Here is a 20,958-nt window from a genome sequence, read left to right on the forward strand (position 1 = left end):
TACTTTATGTCATATTTGTAAACAGTATTGTTGGCTATTAGTCTCTTGACTTCATGTCCAATGTATATTCAAATCTTAACATTTACTTGGAACTCTCTTCCTTCTGGTATAAACCAGATTATAGTTTCATTGATTTTCTTCAATGAGGAACCTTACCATATTAAAAGTATATTTTAAAATGAATGCCTAGGGAAGTTCCAAGGGTAAAGCCAAGATGGCAGAATAAAGTCAGGAAGTTGCTAGAACTCTCCCATTTTCCCTAAACACACACACACACACACACATACACACACACACACACACACACACACACACACACACACACACACACACACACACACAAAACCAACAAAGCCTTTGAATAGAGTCTTATAAAATGAAGCCACTCTCCAGCTCAAGATAGACTGAGAAAATGTAAAGAAAGGTCACTCTCACTAGGGTGAGAGGGTGTTAAACCCAGGTCAGATAGAGTCTGGGAAAACTATTGAGAAGATCTTAATCATAGCAAATCAGCAACTAAGACCCTCAGTGCTGGCTCAGTAGAGAAGCAAATCATTGGCGCAGCTTCCAGGCCCAGCTCAGAAGGCAAACTCTGGGAACCCAGGCTTTTACTGAAAAAAGCAAGCAAAACTACCATTTACAAATACAAAGGGCCCCTGTACTCAAAGCCAAGGCTCAGAGCTGCACAGAAAGTTTGGGACAGTACCACCTTTAGCCTAGGAGAAGAGCTCTACCTTAAAAGTAACAAAAAAGGAAATAATAACCAAAAGAAAAGGCAAGAAAATGAGCAAGAAACAAAAAATAATCTTCACCATAGAAAGCTACTATGGTGACAAAGCAGATCAAAACACAAACTCAGAGAAGGGCAGAATGTCTACTGAAGAAATCTCAAAGAATGACATAAATTGGTCTCAAGCCCAAAGAGCCTTCTTGGAGATGTTCATAAAAGACTTTAAAAGGCAAATAAAAGAAGTAGAAGAAAAATGAAAAAAAAAGAAGTGAGAGGTATGCATGAGACAGTCAACAGTTTGGAAAAGGAAGAAAAAACTGTCTGAAGAAAACAGCTACTTAAACAGTAGAATAAACTAAATGGAAAAAGAGATACAAAAGATAACTGAGGAAAATCACACATTAAAAACTAGAACAGAGCAAATGAAAGCTAAGGATTTTGTGAGACAACAAGAATCAGTCAAATAAACTAAAAAGAATGAAAAAATGGGGGAAAAATTATGAAATATCTCATTGGCAAAATGGATGACCTGTAAAATATTTCCAGAAGAGACCATTTAAAAATTATTGGCCTACCTGAAGGCCATGACCAAAAAAAAAAAAAAAAAAAAAAAAAAAAAAAAAGCCTGGACAGCATTCTTTAAGAGGTCATTAAAAAAAACTACCCAATATTCTAGAAACAGAGGGGGAAATGCTTATTGAAAGAATCCATTGATCACCTCTGGAAAGAGATCCCACAAGGAAAAACCCAAGGAATATTATTATAAAACTCCAAAACTATAATCTCAAGGAAAAAATACGGCAAGCTGCCAGATGAAAACAATTCAAATATCAAGGAGGAATAGGATTACCCAAGATCTAGGAGCTTCCACAATAAAATATCAGAGGTCCTGAAATACTATATTCTAGAAGGCAAAGGACCTGGGGCTACAAGAATTAATTACCCAGCAAGATTCAGCATCTTCTTTCAGGGGAGGAGATGAAGTTTCAATGAAGTAAGAGACTTTCATTCATTTCTATTGAAAAAAACATAACTAAACAGAAAAGTTAATCTATAAACATAGGGCTCAAGAGAACCATAGAAGGGTAAACATAGAAGGGTAAACAGAGGGAAATACAGAGCTGATAATCATAACTGTGAATGTGAATGACATGAACTCTCCATAAAATAGAAGCAAATAGCAGAGTGAATTGAAAAACAGAATTCATAATTTCATTCAAGAGAATGGCAATAATGAGACAATATATCAAAAACTATGAGATACAGCCAAAGCAGTTCTTATGGGAAATTTTATATCTCTGAATAGCTACATAAATAAAATAGAGAAAAAGGATACCAATGAATTAGGCATTCAATTTAAAAAATCTAGAAAAAGATCAAATTTTAAAAACCCAATTAAATACCAAATTAGAAATTTTGAAACTCAAAGGAGAGATTTTAAAAAATAGACTAAGAAAGCTGTTGAACTAATAAACAAAAATAAGAGTGTTTTATGAAAAAAAAAACTAACAAAATAGATAAACCTTTGTTTATTTTGATCAGAAAAAGGAAAGAAAAACCAAATCATCAGTATCAAAAATGAAAGGAGTGAACTTACCTCCAATGAAAAAGAAATTAAAGCAATAATTAGAAGCTATTTTGCCAAACTCTTTGGCAAAAATTCTGACAATCTAATTGAAATGGATGAATATTTACAAAAATATAAATTGCCCAGGTTAAATTCTGAGATAAAATGCTTAAATAATTCCATTTTAGAAAAATAGATTGAGCAAATCATTAATGAACTCCTTCAAAAAAATTATCCAAGGCCAGATGGATTTGCAAGTGAATTCTAGCAAGCATTTAAAGAACAATTAATTCAGGCAGCTAGGTGGCACAGTGGATAGAGCACCAGCCCTGAAGACAGGACAATGTGATTTGAATGTGAGTTCAAATCTGATCTCAGACACTTATCACTTCCCAGCTGGATGACCCTGGGCAAGTCACTTAACCCCAATTGCCTCAGCAAAACAAAACAAAACAAAACAAAAATTAATTTTAATACTATGTAAACTATTTGGAAAAATAAGTAAAGAAAGAGTCCTGCCAAATTCTTTCTATGACACAAATATGGCAGTGATAATCTAAACCAGGAAAGGCCAAAACAGAAAGATAATTACAGATCAATCTCCCTAATGTATATTGATGCCAAAATTTAAAATAAAATATTAACAAAGAGATTACAGCAATTTATCAGGGGATAATAGATTATGATCAAGTAGCATTTATAGCAGGAATGCAGAGCTGGTTCAAAATCAGGAAACTTAATGCATAATCAACCATATCAATAACAAAACCAACAGAAATCACATGATAATCTCAATAGAGGCAGAAAAAGCTTCTGACAAAATGCCGCACTCATTATTCTTAAAAACACTAGAGAACATAGAAAGAGTTTCCTTAAAATAATAAGCAGCAGAGTGAAATGATCAGGACCAGGAGATCGTTGTATATACTTCAACAACAATACTATATGATGATCAATTCTGATGGATGTGGTCATCTTCAACAATGAGATGAACCAAATCAATTCCAATAGAGCAGTAATGAACTGAACTAGCTACACCCAACAAAAGAACTCTGGGAGATGACTATGAACCACTACATAGAATTCCCAATCTCTCTATTTTTGTCTGCCTGCATTTTTGATTTCCTTCACAGGCAAATTGTTCACTATTTCAAAGTCCGATTCTTTTTGTACAGCAAAACAACTGTTTGGACATGTATACATATATTGTGTTTAATTTATACTTTAACATATTTAACATGTATTGGTCAACCTGCCATCTGGGAAGGAGAGGAAAAATTAGAACAGAAGGTTTGGCAATTGTCAATGTTGTAAAATTACCCATGCATATATCTGGTAAATAAAAAATATTAATAAAAAAATAATACAGTATCTCTCTAAAACTTACAGCAAGCATTATTTGTAGTGGAGAGAAGCTGGATGGATTCCTAATAAGATCAGGGGTGAAACAAGGGTGCCCATTATCACCACTATTTTTCCACATTGTACTAGACATGTTTCCTTTAACAATAAGAAAACAAAAAAGAAAATAAAGGCATTAGAAGAAGAAATGAGGAAAGAAAACTATTACTTTTTGCAGATAACATGATGATATACTTAGAGAATCCTAGAAAACCATCCAGAAACTTATTGGAAACAATTCACAGCTTTAGCAAAATTGCAGGATATAAAATAAATCCACACAAATCATCAGCATTTCTATGTATTACTGACAAAGCCCATCAGTAGGAGATAGAAAGAGAAATTCCATTTAAAATTACTATAGACACAATAAAATACTTGGGGGTCTACCTGCCAAGACAAACCCAAAAACTATATATAGGAACACAATTACAAACTAAAATCTAAATAATTAGAAAAATATCAATTGTTCATAACTAGGCCAACCTAATATAATAAAAATAACAATTTTGCCTAAATTGGTCTATCTGTTCAGTGTCATACCAACCAAACTGCCAAAACATTATTTTGTAAAACTAGAAAATATAATAACAAATTTCATCTGAAAGAACAAAAGGTCAAGAATATCAAGGGAATTAATGCAAAAAATACAAAGGACAGTGGCTTAGCAGTACCAAACTTAAAACTATATCAAAAAGTAGCAATCATTAAGATCATTTGGTACTGGCTAAGAAATACAGTGGTGGATCAATGGAATAGATTAGATACACATTACACAATAATCAAGACCTATAGCAATCTAGTATTTGAAAAATCCCCAAACTCCAGCTTCTGGTAAAAGAACTCACTATTTGACAAAAAAATTGAAAACTGGAAAGTAATGTGTCAGAAAATCAGCATAGACTTGCATTTCACACCCAATACCAAAATAAGGTCAAAAATAGATACATGATTTGAGCATAAAGGATGCTATCATAAACAAATTAGGAGAATAAGGGATAATTTACCTATTAGATCTTTGGAAAAGTGAAGAATTTATCACTAAAGAAGAACTAAGGAATATTATGAAAGCAAAATGGACAACTTTGATTACATTAAATTAAAAAGGTTTTGCACAAACAAAACCAACAGAAACAAGATTAAAATGGAAGTATAAATCTGGGGGAAAAATTTTACAGCCAGTATTTCTGATAAAGGTCTCATTTTTAAAATATATAAAGAACTCTGTCAAATTTATAATAATACAAGTCATTATCCAATTGATAAATGGTCAAAGGATATAAACAATTTTCAGATGATGAAATTATAGTCATTCATAAGTATATGAAAAAATGCTCTAAATCACTATTGATCAGAGAAATGCAAATTAAAACAACTCTGAGGTACCACCTCACACGTCTTAGATTAGCTAAGATGATATAAAAAGATAATAATAAATGTTGGAGGAGATGTGAAGAAAACTGGGGCACTAATGCATTGTTGGTGGAGTTGTGAAACAATTCAGCCATTCTGGAGAACAATCTGGAACTATGACCAAAGGGCTATGCGTGTGCTTGGACCCAGCAGTGCCATAATTAGGTCTTTATCCTAAGGAAATCATAAAAGAGGGAAAAGGACCCACACATGTAAAAATATTTGTAGCCCCTCTTATTTTGTATAGCTAAGAGTTGGAAAAGAAATGAAATGGGTGGGTGCACATGATTTGGGAAATTGTTGAACAAGCTGCAGTACATGAAGGTAATGGAATATTATTTTTCTATAAAAATGATGAACAAACTGATTATAGAAAGATCTGGAAAGATTTACATGAACTGATGCTGAGCCAAACAAGCAGAACCAGAAATACATTGTTCACAATAACAAGAATGAGCCAAGATCAGCTATGAAAGGCTTGGTTCTTCTTAATGGTTCAGTGATCAAAAGCAATCCCAAAAGACTTTGGACAGAAAATGCCATCTCCATCCAGAAAAAGATGTAAGGAAACTGAGTGTAAATGAACACATGCTTTGTTCACTTCTTTCTTCTGTTTTTTTTTTTTTTTTTTTCTCTCTCTCTCCCATGGTTCTTCCTTTTTGCTCTGATTTTTTCTCTCCCAAAATGATTCGTAAAGCAATGTGTTTTAAAAATAGATTTGCTACAATTAAAAAATAAAATGAGTGGATAAAAATTAACTTTTCTTTTGAACATAAAAATAAATAGAAACAGAAATAGGAAAAATTAAGTAACAGAATAAAAATATATGTAAACAGATAGTAGAAATTAGTGACCATTAGCTTTTTTTTAGTGCTGCCATTCCTTAGGCTGGACTACATCATTATCAAGTTCCCAAGAAACCTTATGTAAAAAATACATGTTTCACAGATTTGCATGTCATCCTTATGCAGAAGTCATACTAATCTTCTCTGTATTGTCCCAATATTAGAATATGTGCTGTCAAAGTGAGAACTATAATTATTTTTTTTAGGTGGCAAATCATGGGAATCTGAGGAGGTTTTCCTAATGTTGGAATAGCTATACAAGTTATGATCCATGAATCAGATGGGATATCATTAAAATTGCTTAACCCAGCATAATGACCAACCAGGATTCCAGAGAGCTAATGATGAAATCTACTACCCCAAAAAAACCGAATCAGAGAACATTACACTTCTTGATAGAGAGTTGAGGGACTCAGAATGCAGAATGTGAGAAATATGTATATTTTAGGACCTCACCAATATGGAAATTTATTATGGTTGACTATCCATTTTTGTAATTAGCCTTGTTTTCTTGTGTTCTCAATGGGAATGTAGTGAGGTAGAAAAATGAGTTCTTGGATGACTAAAACAATACATGTGTGCCTATACAACTATGTATAGACACAAACACATACACACACACACATATATACATGCATATAGACATTGTGGTTACATAAATGTGTGTGTATTTGAAATTTTGAGAACTTTGAATAATAAAAGACAAACTACAATTACCACAGACTCATAATGAAATAAGCAGCCCACCTCTTCACAGAGAAATGATGAACACTCAATGTAGAGACAGACGTGCTTGTTTTTTTTTTCTTTTAAACATTGCCAATGAAAAAAATTGTTTTGCTTGACCATAAATGTTTGTAAAGGGTTTTTGTTTTTCACTTTTTTTCAGCAAGGCCATGAAAGTAGAAATGTAGAAATCTTTAGAAAATAATTAAAACAGAATTTTACAAAGAAAACAATTTCAAAGAAGGAATTATGACTTTCATGAACTCTTTGATGTCTGTGCCCCTTCCTGGGACACAGATCTTTCTCATTCTACTGAATTCTAATCCTTTTTCTTCCATTCCTCATTCCTTCATCATCTTCCATATTGGGTCCATTCAACCCATAGGAGGCCTTTATCTAGTCCCTTTAAATGAATACCAATATTGTACCTAAGCTGTCTGTTTGCTATTTATTGCTTATATGGACTTGACTAGTCTACTATGTTTTGGATGATATATTTCCTGAATGATATCTGCTGTACCACTTACTGTAAAGAGTTTCATTTAAAAATATTATAGGATAATCATTCTCAATTGAGTCTAATGGCTAAGGTTTTTGTGAATTTATTTTCTCTTCTCAGGTTTTTGCTGTTTTGTGGAGTGATGTCATTCTTTGAGCATCGTCTTCTGAATGCTTATAGTTTAAATTTGGTATTGACAAGTGTTTTTTCACTTGGAAAAGAGATAAAACATATTGGGATCTTTTGGCTTTCCCATCTTACATCATCCAAGCTACTTTAGGAAAAGGAAATAATCCAAGTTACTATCTTTTCCTTTATTAATTTATCATTTGAGGGCATTAATAGATCAGATAGTCATTTTGAAACAGAGATATTTATAAGTTAAATATCACTTGTATTTTTTCCTAGTTTGGTATGAATTTTGTTCTTTGCTCTAAATAGTCTGTTATGTTCAAGGACAAGATGAAAAAATGGAGAGATACAGGCAGGAACAATTAATAATAGTAGGAGTTGGTTGATTTTCTTCAGTTCAGGAATGGAAATCAAGGTTTTATTATCAAGTTGGATGTAGAGCTTAAGTGTAGTGTCCTAAGGATTTATCTTTGGTCTTGTGTTAGTTAATATTTTTAATTACAATTTGAATGAAAAGGAATAGAATAGATTTAGGATTCTCTATTTGGTTTTTAAAGCCTTATAGAATCTAAATACATTCTGTCTTTTTCTCTTCATATTACATTATTCCACTTGCTTCACTCTGCTGTCCATCTGAGATGGGCTTCTCTCTCTTTCTCAACAATACTACACATTTATTATGAAGCATTACAACTTTTGGAGTGCAACTCTGGGTAAAAATTATGACAAGCTTTACTAGGCTTACAATTATTTGTAAGATTGTATTTAGAATCCTTCATCTGCTCCTAAGAGGCAGTTGTTGTGGCATGCAGAGTTTTTTGAACATTTTTGTCACTAGAAATTGAGGTAGAATACAAGAAGGTAGGAAACTCTATATATTATATATTTTATAGTGAGTGAAAGTTCCATAAAATTTGGGCTTGCCTAAAGAAACTCCACTATGGCACATACAATTTGAGAATGACCAATTAGGATCTTGAAAAAAAAAACATATAGGGCATTAGTCATAGATGGTTCATTCCTGAGGCTTCAGAATTGTTATGGGGAATCAAAATGTTAATAACACAAGAAAGTGAAAGGGAAAGGTCAAGGCCTTCCATATGGAGTGGAGGCATCCCTTAATGGGATAATTATTTAGCCGCAAAAGTTCCAATGTCAATATTGTTATAAGAGGCTGGAGACCTAGTTTCAGAATTCAACTCAATTCAATTTGATAAACATATGCAAGGTATAGGATGCATGTTATCTCATCATCCAGAGCAAAGCATTATATATGTTCTTGATTTGAGTTAATGATGATTACATTTTTCTTCCTTTTTTTTTTTTTTAAGCTCTTTGTTTTATTTATTTATTTAACATTTTCCCTAGTTACATTTAAAACAACATTAACAAAATTAACATTTGGGTTTTTCTTTTCTTTTCTTTCTTTTTTTTTTTTTTTTTTTGCTTAGGCAATTGGGATTAAGTATCTTGCCCAGGGTCACACACAGCTAGGAAGTGTTAAGTGTCTGAGGTGACATTTGAACCCAGGTCCTACTGACTTCAGGGGTGGTGCCTTATCCACTGTACCACCTAGCTGCCCCTACATTTGTTTTTAAAACTTTTGAATTCTAGTTCTCTTTCACATCCCCACCCACAATTAAGAAACCACTGGTGAAATAATGCAAAATATTTCCATAAATGTCAAGTTGTGGGGGAAAAGCCTACAAATTTCTCACCCTAATGAAAATAAAAACCCTCAAGAAAAATTAAGTTAAAGAAAAAAAGATATATACAATGAGAGAGAGAGGGGGGGGGGAATGTTTCATTCTATATTCAAAAAGCAATCAGCTCTTTCTCTGGGTATGGATAGGATTTTTTATCATAAGTCCTTCAAAGTAGTTATGAATGATGGTACTGCTGAAAATAGCAAAGTTATTCACAGCTGGCCATACCTGAACATTGCTATTACTTTGTATACAGTACATTTCACTTTGCTTGCCTTCATAGAGACTTTCCAGGTTTTTTTTTTTTTTTTTTCTTTCCTGTGAGCATCCTGCTCATCATTTCTCATAGAATAATGATATTGCATCATAAATACATGCCATAAACATACATGTTATTTAGCCATTCCACAACTAATGGGTATTCCTCATTAATTTCCAATTTATTTTTGCCCTGAGAAGAGAACTACTGTGAATAATTTTTGTACATAAAGATCATTTTCCTCCCCGCCCCCCAATCTCTTTTGGTGCTCATGTCAAATAGTGATGTTGTTAGGTCAAAAGATATGTATGAATTTATAGCTCTTTGGGCACAGATCATATCAGTTGATCATTTATTAATTGGGGGATGATTACCTCTCTTTTCCTCACATGTGGCACAACCAACCTATCATCTTTTTGGCATTTTACTAGCTTTCCTCCAATCTGGAATGCACTGCCTTATCACCTTCACAAACTCATTCTCTTCCTGTAGAAGCTTCTAAAATACAACTTTCAATACCAAGACTTTGCTAATCTTCTCAGTTGCTCTTGTCCTCTATTCCTAACCACCTTTAACTATCACATTTATTTTGCATTTATTGTGTGTATACTTATATTTCTGTATGTTGTTTCCCCTAAAATAATTTAAGTTTCTTGAGGGTAGCAATTATTGAATCTTCTGTGTTTGTATCTCAAGGACCTAGCATAGTGTCTGGAATAAAAAGCATTTATTTAGCACTTACTATTCACCATAAATTGTTCAAAGTGTCTTACAAATTTATCTTATTTGATGTAGGCACTTTATAAATGCTTTTTGATATATTGATTGATGATTCACTTATCAAATGCACAGATGATATACCCAATGTTCTGAATGAAAGAATCAGGATCCAAAAATATTGTGAAAGGTTAGAAATGTAGGCCAAAGTTAAAAAAAAATCAAAATGCAACAGTAATAAACAAAATCTCATTCTTGAAGAAAAAGATTTGAAAATACAATATAGAGAAATTTTGAATAAGATGGTAGTCATCTAAAAGAACATGATGATTTTAATGGCTTCCAAGTTCAATATATATACCAACAACATAATATGGGAAAAAGATTAATGTAATCTTTTATTTATTTATTTGTGGAAGCAGATCTGTGATTTCACTGGTATATGGAACTCCTAATGAAGAAACTCCCTCTACTATATGTGATCTTGTGTGTCTATAAAAGAGACATCATGGGCAGGAGATGTAAAATTGAAAATTTTAATTTAAAAGTTTCCTGTAAATCTGCTTATCATATCCCTCCAAGAAAATGCAAGCTCCCCATGGAAAGTTACTATTTTATTTTTGTTTTTACATCTCAATAACTTAGTACAAACCCTTCCACACAGTAGGTGCTTAACAATATTTGTAGAACAATAATATTTGTTGTCATTGACTAAGGATATAATAATTCTACTGTACTCTGCAAAGGCAGACAACAACGACTGAAGTTAATACTGATTTCAGTTCTTCTGGCTACATTTAGGACAGTCATTGATAAATTGGTGAACATAAAGAAGAGATTAAGGGGGCAGCTAGGTGGCGCAGTGGATAGAGCACCAGCCCTGAATTCAGGAGGACCTGAGTTCAAATTTGATCTCAGACACTTAACACTTCCTAACTGTGTGACCCTGGGCAAGTCACTTAATCCCAGTGTCAGGGAAAAAAAAAAAAAAAAAAAAAAAGAAGAGATCAAATAAGATGATGAAATATCTCAAGATTATGCATATGAGAAGTCAATAGTCAGAGTCCACAATTTGAAAATAAGTCCATATCAGTAATGGCCAGTTTTTTTTTTCCTGTAAAAATAATTTCTTTTTTGTCTTTTAAAAAAATAATTCTGAATATAGCAGGCATCAAATGAATTAGGCATTTCCAAATACATAAAACTGAAAGGAAGAGAGTTAATTTCATTTGGGAAGAAATAATTTTCTTTGGTGCTTGACATTTTCTATATCTTCCAATTCTGTAATGGAATAAAGCATTCATGATAACTAAGCAAAAGGTTCTTGTAAATACATATTTTGGTTTCTTTAGTTTCTGAAGTCTGAGCCAAGATTGTCAACATATTTGGCATACCTGTTTCCTGTGCTCACCTTTGCAGTGAAGCTTAGAAGTGTTAATATACTTGTTGACTTACTATAGATGATCTAATTTCTTTTTTTTTTTTTTATTTTTTTTATTTTAAAGGAATTTTTTTTTAATTATATATATATATATATATTTTATAATATTATCCCTTGTATTCATTTTTCCAAATTACCCCCCTCCCTCTATTCCCTCCCCCCGACGACAGGCAATACCATACATTTTACATGTGTTACAATATAGTCTAGGTACAATACATGTGTGTGAATATCATTTTCTTGTTGCACAATAAACATTAGAATCCGAAGGTACATGCAACCTGGGCAGACAGATTGTAGTGCTAACAATTTACATTCCCCTCCCAGTGTTTCTTCTCTGGGTGTATCTACCTCTGTCCATCATTGATCAACTGGAAGTGAGTTGGATCTTCTTTATGTTGAAGATTTCCACTTCCATCAGAATACATCCTCATACAGTATTGTTGTTGAAGTGTACAGTGATCTTCTGGTTCTGCTCATTTCACTCAGCATCAGTTGATTTAAGTCTCTCCAGGCCTCTCTGTATTCCTCCTGCTGGTCATTTCTTACCGAGCAATAATATTCCATAACTTTCATATACCACAATTTACCCAACCATTCTCCAACTGATGGACATCCATTCATCTTCCAGTTTCTAGCTACAACAAAAAGAGCTGCCACAAACATTTTGGCACATATATGTCTCTTTCCGCTCTTTAGTATTTCTTTGGGATATAATCCCAGTAGTAGCGCTGCTGGGTCAAAGGGTATGCACAGTTTGATAACTTTTTGGGCATAATTCCAGATTGCTCTCCAGAATGGCTGGATTCTTTCACAACTCCACCAGCAATGTATTAGTGTCCCAATTTCCCCACATCCCCTCCAACATTTGTCATTATTTGTTCCTGTCATCTTAGCCAATCTGACAGGTGTGTAGTGGTATCTCAGAGTGGTCTTAATTTGCATTTCTCTGATCAGTAGTGATTTGGAACACTCTTTCATGTGAGTGGATATAGTTTCAATTTCTTCCTCTGAGAATTGTCTGTTCATATCCTTTGACCATTTATCAATTGGAGAATGGTTCGGTTTCTTATAAATTATGGTCAGTTCTCTATATATTTTGGAAATGAGACCTTTGTCAGAACCTTTGTTTTTAAAAATATTTTCCCAATTTGTTACTTCCCTTCTAATCTTGTTTGCATTAGTATTATTTGTACAGAAACTTTTTAGTTTGATGTAATCAAAATCTTCTATTTTGTGATCAATAATGATCTCTAGTTCTCCTCTGGTCATAAATTCCTTCCTCCTCCACAAGTCTGAGAGGTAGATTATCCTCTGTTCCTCTAATCTATTTATTATCTCCCTCTTTATGCCTAAATCATGGACCCATTTTGATCTTATCTTGGTATATGGTGTTAAGTGTGGATCCATATCTAATTTCTGCCATACTAATTTCCAGTTTTCCCAACAGTTTTTTCCGAATAATGAATTTTTATCCCTAATGTTGGAATCTTTGGGTTTGTCAAAGATTAGATTGCTATAGATGTACCCTTTTTTGTCCTTTGTATCTAATCTGTTCCACTGATCTACCGGTCTATTTCTTAGCCAATACCAAATGGTTTTGGTGACTGCTGCTATATAATATAGCTTTAGATCAGGTACACTTAGACCACCTTCCTCTGAGTTTTTTTTCATTAGTTCCCTTGCAATTCTTGACCTTTTATTCTTCCATATGAATTTTGTTGTTATTTTTTCTAGGTCATTAAAATAGTTTCTTGGGAGTCTGATTGGTATAGCACTAAATAAATAGATTAGTTTGGGGAGTATTGTCATCTTTATTATATTCGCTTGGCCTATCCAAGAGCACTGAATGTCTTTCCAATTATTTAAATCTGATTTTATTTTTGTGGCAAGTGTTTTGTAATTTTTTTCATATAATTCCTGACTTTTCTTTGGTAGATGGATTCCCAAATATTTTATACTCTCAACATTTGTTTGGAATGGACAAGCAGAGTCTTTGGGGTTCTCTAAGTATACCATCATGTCATCTGTAAAAAGTGATAGTTTAATTTCCTCATTTCCTACTCTAATTCCTTGAATCTCTTTCTCGGCTCTTATTGCCGAGGCTAGCGTTTCTAGTACTATATTGAATAGTAATGGTGATAGTGGGCAACCTTGTTTCACTCCTGATCTTACTGGGAAAGGTTGCAGTTTATTTCTATTGCATATTATGCTTACTGACGGTCTTAAATATATACTCCTGATTATTCTAAGGAATAATCCATTTATTCCTATACTCTCAAGAGTTTTTAGTAGGAATGGATGTTGGATTTTGTCAAATGCTTTTTCTGCATCTATTGAGATGAGATGATCTAATTTCTTAAGGGGATGGGCTACTCCAAAGGAAGGATGGAGTTTTGTGTGTTCTCCATGTGTTCATGAAACACAAATCTAAGCTTTGCAAAATCAAGTACCAAAGTATGAGATGAATATAATTGCATAGTAGTCCATTTCTAGTTTTAGATTCTAGTCAGGGGGATGAACAGGTGGTGCAGTTATGTTAGGAATAACCCTTCATGCTCAGGGAAGTTGGCTATCTCCTTTTTCTTTCTTTCTTTCTTTTTTTTTTTTGAAAAGTGATTTCAGGCAGTACAGCTGTGTTTCTTCAGGACACAACTGGCTGATTCACAGTCCCAGAATATTTCCCTTTTCCCAGGATGATTGTGGTGTAGAAAGAACAGATCTAAATTGTATAATTTAAGGGGAGGAGCTCAATTGGCTCATTCAGTGGGACTTTAATATATAGCTTATCAGATCTCCTCTTGGTTCTATAATGGAAAGAGTATTAAGTAACATAGTTTTATCTCTCTGAGTTCCATTGGTTAAAAAAAATATTTGATTTTCTCATCTTTTAATGACTTTCAGCTCAGTTATCCTTAATTTTCATTACAATCTGCTTCCCCAAATTTAACTTCTAACAGCATACAATCTTCCTTTCCAAATTTAACTAACAATAGTACTGAAATAGCAAGATTTTTCACGTCTCTTCTTGGTCACACTCATGGAGAAAAGGGATTCAGTAAAAAAAAAAAAAAAAAAAAGTGTATTGTATGTCCTTAGATTTTTGGGGAAAGTTTCAACTCCTAGATGCTCACAAATAATATCTTTTTTTTATTGCACACATATTTATAAATTGTTTTGAACACTCCATGGATATTCACATCATTCTACAACTCCTTCTTCACTACTTCCTCAACTTTAATATACTGTTTTAGATGATCAACAGTCCAAAACCTTGGGCTCCAACAACGTATTTTGATTCTAAATTACACAAAAAATTCATGAATCAGAAAATTTTTAAAAAGACAGATAAAATAAAATATGGGAGTCAATAACAAAGCAAATCAGGTAATAAACATCTTACTTTTGAAGCACAAAATGATTGTTTTGCTCAAGGGAAGTTGTAATCCAATTCTGCTTTAATCCCTCTCTTCCTCCTTCTCTTTCCCCCTCTCTTTTCATCCCTTCTCCCCATAATGGGAACACAGTCTGATTAGGCTCATCTTGCTGGTTGTAAAAATTAAGGTCTGATGCCATCTGCTTGTTAAATCTCTTCCTGTCTAGCCTCAGTGGGACTGGCTTGAGAATGCTGATGCCTCACAGCTGGTTGGCAGTGCTGAAGCTTCTTTCTGAAGTTCTGGAATCATCATTTCATGTCCTAGCCGCATTTGTAGCATTTTCTTTATGGGATTCATGGCCTACTCTCTTCTCCTGCCAGCTAAATCCATCATTTTTCCAAGTGGCTATTCTTCCAAGTCAATTTCTTTTCTTTTTTTAATGCTGCTACTAGAAGTGGTTGCTCTGCCATTCTTCCAAGCCCCTGAAATTTGCTCACTTTCCACAAATTGCCATTTCCTCCTTTCTCAATCCAAACTGCCTGACTCAATGCCCTGCTCAGGGACATTACAAGTTTCACATTTCAGAGCATTTACTAGTAATCATCAACTCTGCTGATACAAGAATTGTAGGGAACTAAAGTTGTGCTAGAGAATGTCCAATAAAGGGTGTTTTATAGTATACAAACTACCTTCCAGTTTAACTAATAAAGTAAGTTTTTTGTTTTGTTTTGTTTTGTTTTTTAATGCAGTCACTACTTTAGCCTTGGAAAGAACTTTTTGCTGATTTTCAAGCAAGATGCTCCATTTCTAAACGCCAAGCATTTTTACCCAAATTTGGAATGCTTTCATTACTCATTTCTGCCTTCTGTATTCTCCGGCATTTTTTTTTCATTGAATATTTTCCAATTACATGTAAAAAAATTTAACCATCATTTAAAAATTTTTGAGTTCCAAATTCTCTTTTCCTTCCATTCTCTCCTCCTTGAAAAAGCAAACAACTCGATATTAAATATATGTAAACTCATGCAAAAAAAATCTCCATATTAACTTTGTAAAAGAAAACAAATGGAAACAAAAATAAAGAAAGTTTTTTTTTTTTTTTTCTTTTTCTTAAGTTATGTTTCAATTGCATTCAGAGTTTGTCAGTTCTCTCTCTGGAGCAGACAACATTTTTCATCATGCATTCTTTGGAATTGTCATGGATCTTTGTCTTGATCAATAAACCTAACTCTTTTACAATTAATAAGCTTTGCACTATTGCTGTTACTTTGTATAATATTCTTCTGGTTCTGCTCATTTTATTTTGTATTAATTCACCTAAGATTTTTCAGGGTTTTTTTTTTTTGAGATTGCCCTGTTTGTTATTTCTTTTAAATATTTTATTTTTTCCAATTATATGCAAAATACTTGACATTTGATTTAAAAATTTCTAAATTTCAAATTCCTTTCTTCTCTTTTCTCCCCCTTCATTGAGAAGACAATCTAATATAGATTACATCTGTGTAGTCATGCAAACATTTCCATATTAGTCATATTGTGAATTAAAAAAACAAGAAAAATAAAGTTTACAAATTATACTTGTTCAGCACTCAAACTCTATCAGTTCCCTCTTCAGAGGTAGATTGCATTTTTCTTTATAAATCTTTCAGAATTCTTTTGAATTGCTGCACTCCTGAGAACAGCTAAGTTATTCATAATTGTTCATCATACAATTTTGCTATTACTATGTGAACTGTTCTCTTGGTTCTGCTTACTCTACTTTTCATCAGTTCAAAAAAATATTTCCAGATTTTTCTGAAACTATCCTGTTCATCATTTCTTATAGCACAATAATATTCCATTACAAATACATATCACAACTTGTTCAGTCATTCCTCAAAGATGGACATCCCTTCAATTTCCAACTCTGCCAACACAAAAAGAATTGATATGTATTTTTGTATATAAATTTTTTTTTCATTTTTTTCCTCTTATATCTGTGGAATACAGACAGAGAGGTCCATGCCCAGTGAAAGGGCATGTACAATTCAATAGGCCTTTGGGCACAGCTCCAAATTACTCTCCAGAATGACTAGATCAGTCCATCATTCTATCAATAATGCTATAGTGTCCCAATTTCTCACATCCCTTCCAAAATTTGTTATCTTCCTCTGCTATCATATTAGCCAGAGTTGCTTCAATTTGCCTTCCTCTAATCAATAGTGATTTAGAACCTTTTTCCCCCTCTATATGTAACCTTGATTTCTTTCTCTGAAAATTGTTAATTCATATCCTTTGGCCATTTATTAATTGGAGAATGGTTCATTTATTCATTCATCCAAATTTAAAAATTTGACTCAGTTCTTTATATATTTGAGAAATGAGGTTTTTATCAGAGAAACTTGTTTTTTTTTTATAATTATAATGACTAATTATGCATTTTTGTACATCCTATGTTCTTCTATTTATCTTTATCTTACACACTCCTTTTACCTTGTTTCTCCTCAAAAGTAATTTTTTTCTGACCACTAGCTCCTCCAATTTGCAATCCCTTCTAACAGCTACCATTTCTCTTATTCCCATGTCCTCCTACTTCCCTGGAGGGTAAAATAGATTACTATGCCAAGTTAAGTGTGAATATAACTCTCTCTTTGAATCAATTCAGATGAGAAGAATCAAACATTGTTCCTTTATCCCCCCCAACATCTACTCCTCCACTGTAAAAGCTTTTTTCAGTGCTTTTATGTAAAATAATTATTTTGACATTTTAGATCCAGAGGATAAAATAGAAATTGAAAGTATCCACTCATTACCTCCTGAAGGAGATCCCAAAATGATAACTTTCAATAACAAGAATGTGCTATGCTCAAATTTTTTTTCCAGGGGTTCAGTGATCCAAAGCATTCAACTTCTACCTTTATCTTCTCCCAATACATCCATTTTTCTCACACTTTAATTTTTTTCCCTGAGGCAACTGGGGTTAAGTGACTTGCCCAGGGTCACACAGCTAGGAAGTATTAAGTGTCTGAAATCAGATTTGAACTCAGGTCTTCCTGACTTCAGGTCTGGTACTCTATCCACTGTGCCATCTAGCTGGCCCAATTCAATTTTTTTAGATATCAGCTCATCATAATCAACTCACATTCATGCCTTCTGTCTATATACACTCTTAACTACCATAATAATGAGAAAGTTCTTAGGAATTAAAAGTATCATTTTCCCATATATTAATGCAAAACATTTAATCTTATTCAATCCCTCATAATTTCTCTTTCCTGTTCACTTTTTTTTATGCTTCTCTTGCCTCATGTTTGAAAATAAAATTTTCTATTCAGCTCTGGCCTTTGCATCAGGAATTCTTGAAACTCCTCTATTTTATTGAATGTCCATTTTTCCCTGTGAAAGATTATGCTCATTACGGGGTAGGTGCCTTTTTTGTTGTAATCCCTTTCTTTCCCCTCTACAATATCATATTACAATCCTTTAATGTAGAAGTTGCTAAATCTTGTATTACTCTGATTAAGTCTTCACAATATTTTGATTGTTTCTTTTTGGCTCCTTAAAATATTTTCTCCTTAATCTAGGAGCATTGGATTTTGGCAATAAAATTCCTGAAAGTTAACATTTTTTTGTTTTCTAGTAAACTTATTTGTTTTTCAATACAGATTGCTTTATGAATCATTTTGGGAGATAAAAATCAAAGTAAAAGGAAAAACCATGAGAGATATTAAAAAAAAAAGAAAAAAAGAGGTGAACAAAGAATGTGTTGATTTACATTCATTCTCCTTAGTTCTTTTTCTGGATGCAGATGGCATTTTCTATCCAGAGTCCATTGGGGTTGCTTTGGATCACTGAACCCCTGGAAAAAAAATTTGAGCATAGCACATTCTTGTTATTGAAAGTTATCATTTTGGGATCTCCTTCAGGAGGTAATGAGTGGATACTTTCAATTTCTATTTTATCCTCTGGATCTAAAATGTCAAAACAATTATTTGTGATGATTTCTTGAAAGGTGATATCTAGGCTTTTTTTTTCCAATTATGACTTTCAGGATATTCAATGATTCTTATATACTTACTCCTGGATCTGTTTTAAAGGTTAGTTGTTTTTCCAATGAGATATTTCTCATTTTATTCTATTTTTTCTACTTTTTATTACATTTCTACTATTTGTTCTGCTTTCAATTTTGTTTTATTATTTGTAGATGTTTACATGTAATCATTAGCTTCCATTTGCTTAATTCTAATTTTAAGAAATTATTTGCTTCAGTGAATTTTTGTGCATTCTTTTCCACTTTACCAATTCTGCTTTTTAAGGTATAATTTACTTTAGTATTTTGTGCCTCCTTTTATTAAGCTGTTGACTCTTTTTTCATGATTTGCTTTTACATGCAGTGCTCCTCATCTTTGGACTGCAAGTGAGAACCACATGTGGGCAATACAAGAGAGGATTTCCTATAATTTCTTTCTGACGTTTGTCTGACTCCCTTATCATTTAAAGCTTGAGCTCTAGAAGATTCCATTCAAATTCAGTTACCCCCCTCCCCCAAACCTGCTGCTGGTTTTCTCAGGTATAGCATTTGCTTTGTTTTCATACTAATGTAATGTATCTTCATGCTGACTTTATAAGTTGTCTTGGCTGAAAAATTCTTTTGCCCCATTCTTTTGTAGATTCTGTCACTCCAGAATTTATTTTGTGTGATGTTTTAAAGTTTTTAGAAGAAGTTTGAGAAAAGCTCAGAAGCTCTGTCCCTTCACTTTTCCGGTTTCCTTAGGGAATATTTTATCTGTTTCAGTTAAAATTGCAACATTACAGAAAGTCTTTTCTGATCCCCCTTCAAATTTTGTGATTTTATAGTGAAGATACTTTCTCAATATACATTTAAATATGTAACTATTCTTAAATTCCCTCACACTCTTATTTGACTGTTTTATTATTGTTGCTGTTATCTTTAAAAATATTATTTACATATAATAATAATATTTAAAATATATGTATAATCCTTTATAATTTACAATGCTTTTTTATATATGTATGTTCATGCTTTGTTTTGGGCAGCTATAGTAACAGAACTCCATATTCTTTTCCCCCCATTTACTTGTTTTTTTCTACCTGTGCATTGATTTTTCTTAGAAAACATGATAGGACATTTAAAATTAAAGTCCCTACCAATAATTTTGTGGTCTTTGGTCTTGGTTAAGGTGTATTCATTGGATTGCTTAATTCTTCTCATACTCCAATGGCCCTATGATATCAACAAACTAAAATCCACTTTGCCTAAATATACAATGTTAATCTTATCTATGTTCTTTTGAATATCAATAAAATTGAACATTTTTCATCCAAAATTAAATTATTTTTGTTATAAATTGATATAAATTCCAATCATGTAAACCAAAATTTGTGTTTAGTTTTAGCTGAAAATCTAGTTATATATTGATACTTTTTATTCTGTTATCCCTGGGAGATTTATTTTATAATTCTGTGCAAAATCTTTGTAATAATAGAGTTTATTAGTCATGGTTCACCAAAATATGTTATAAAATATGAGAAGGAATGTCTTCAGATTAGGGCTAAGAGAACCTACTAGAAATTGCTATTGTTTATTGTTAGGGGCAAAAGAAGATTCTAACCGTAGTTCTGCCAAGTATTTGCTATATGAATGTGGATAAGTTACTTAATCTCTGGAAAGTTAAATCAAATAAAATCAAAACATATTGATTAAGTGCCTAATTTTGCCAGGCACTGTGCTAAGCAATGTATCTTCATCTTTTTATTTGTAAAATGAGAAGGTTGAGTTATTTTCCCAATATTTGCCTTTTCCCAAAAACTATAATTGCCAGGTAGTCTGTGTGAAAAAGGGAATAAAACTAAAATGGGATTTTATATTCTTAAGTTACAAATAGATTCTATGCTGTAAGGGAAACATTTTTTTCTTTTGAAAGAAAATTAAAACATCAAAGAGTTGCCTCCATCTAACAAATGAAAATAACCAAACAACTGGGAGGAAAAATTGCCTTCACAAGTTAGTTGTATGCTGAATTTGGTTGTGATTTATAGACTAACATGTAAAGATTTTATAGATCCATCATTTCTGCAACTGTTTAAGAACCCACAATTAGAATCTGCTTTTAACTATAAATTTTCTTTTCTTTTTAATATGAGA

The 20,958-nt window shown here is 32.7% G+C and overlaps 1 non-coding gene across 1 annotated transcript; it reads right to left on the minus strand.

The window, feature by feature from the left end:
* Positions 1 to 6,037: 6,037 nt before the first annotated feature.
* LOC141541976 (U6 spliceosomal RNA) lies at positions 6,038 to 6,144 on the minus strand. The gene has a single exon (XR_012481988.1). It is a non-coding gene; the product is annotated as a U6 spliceosomal RNA (small nuclear RNA).
* Positions 6,145 to 20,958: the final 14,814 nt, after the last annotated feature.

This window comes from Sminthopsis crassicaudata, chromosome 4, assembly GCF_048593235.1.
Source record: "Sminthopsis crassicaudata isolate SCR6 chromosome 4, ASM4859323v1, whole genome shotgun sequence".
NCBI classification, from domain to species: Eukaryota; Metazoa; Chordata; class Mammalia; order Dasyuromorphia; family Dasyuridae; genus Sminthopsis; species Sminthopsis crassicaudata.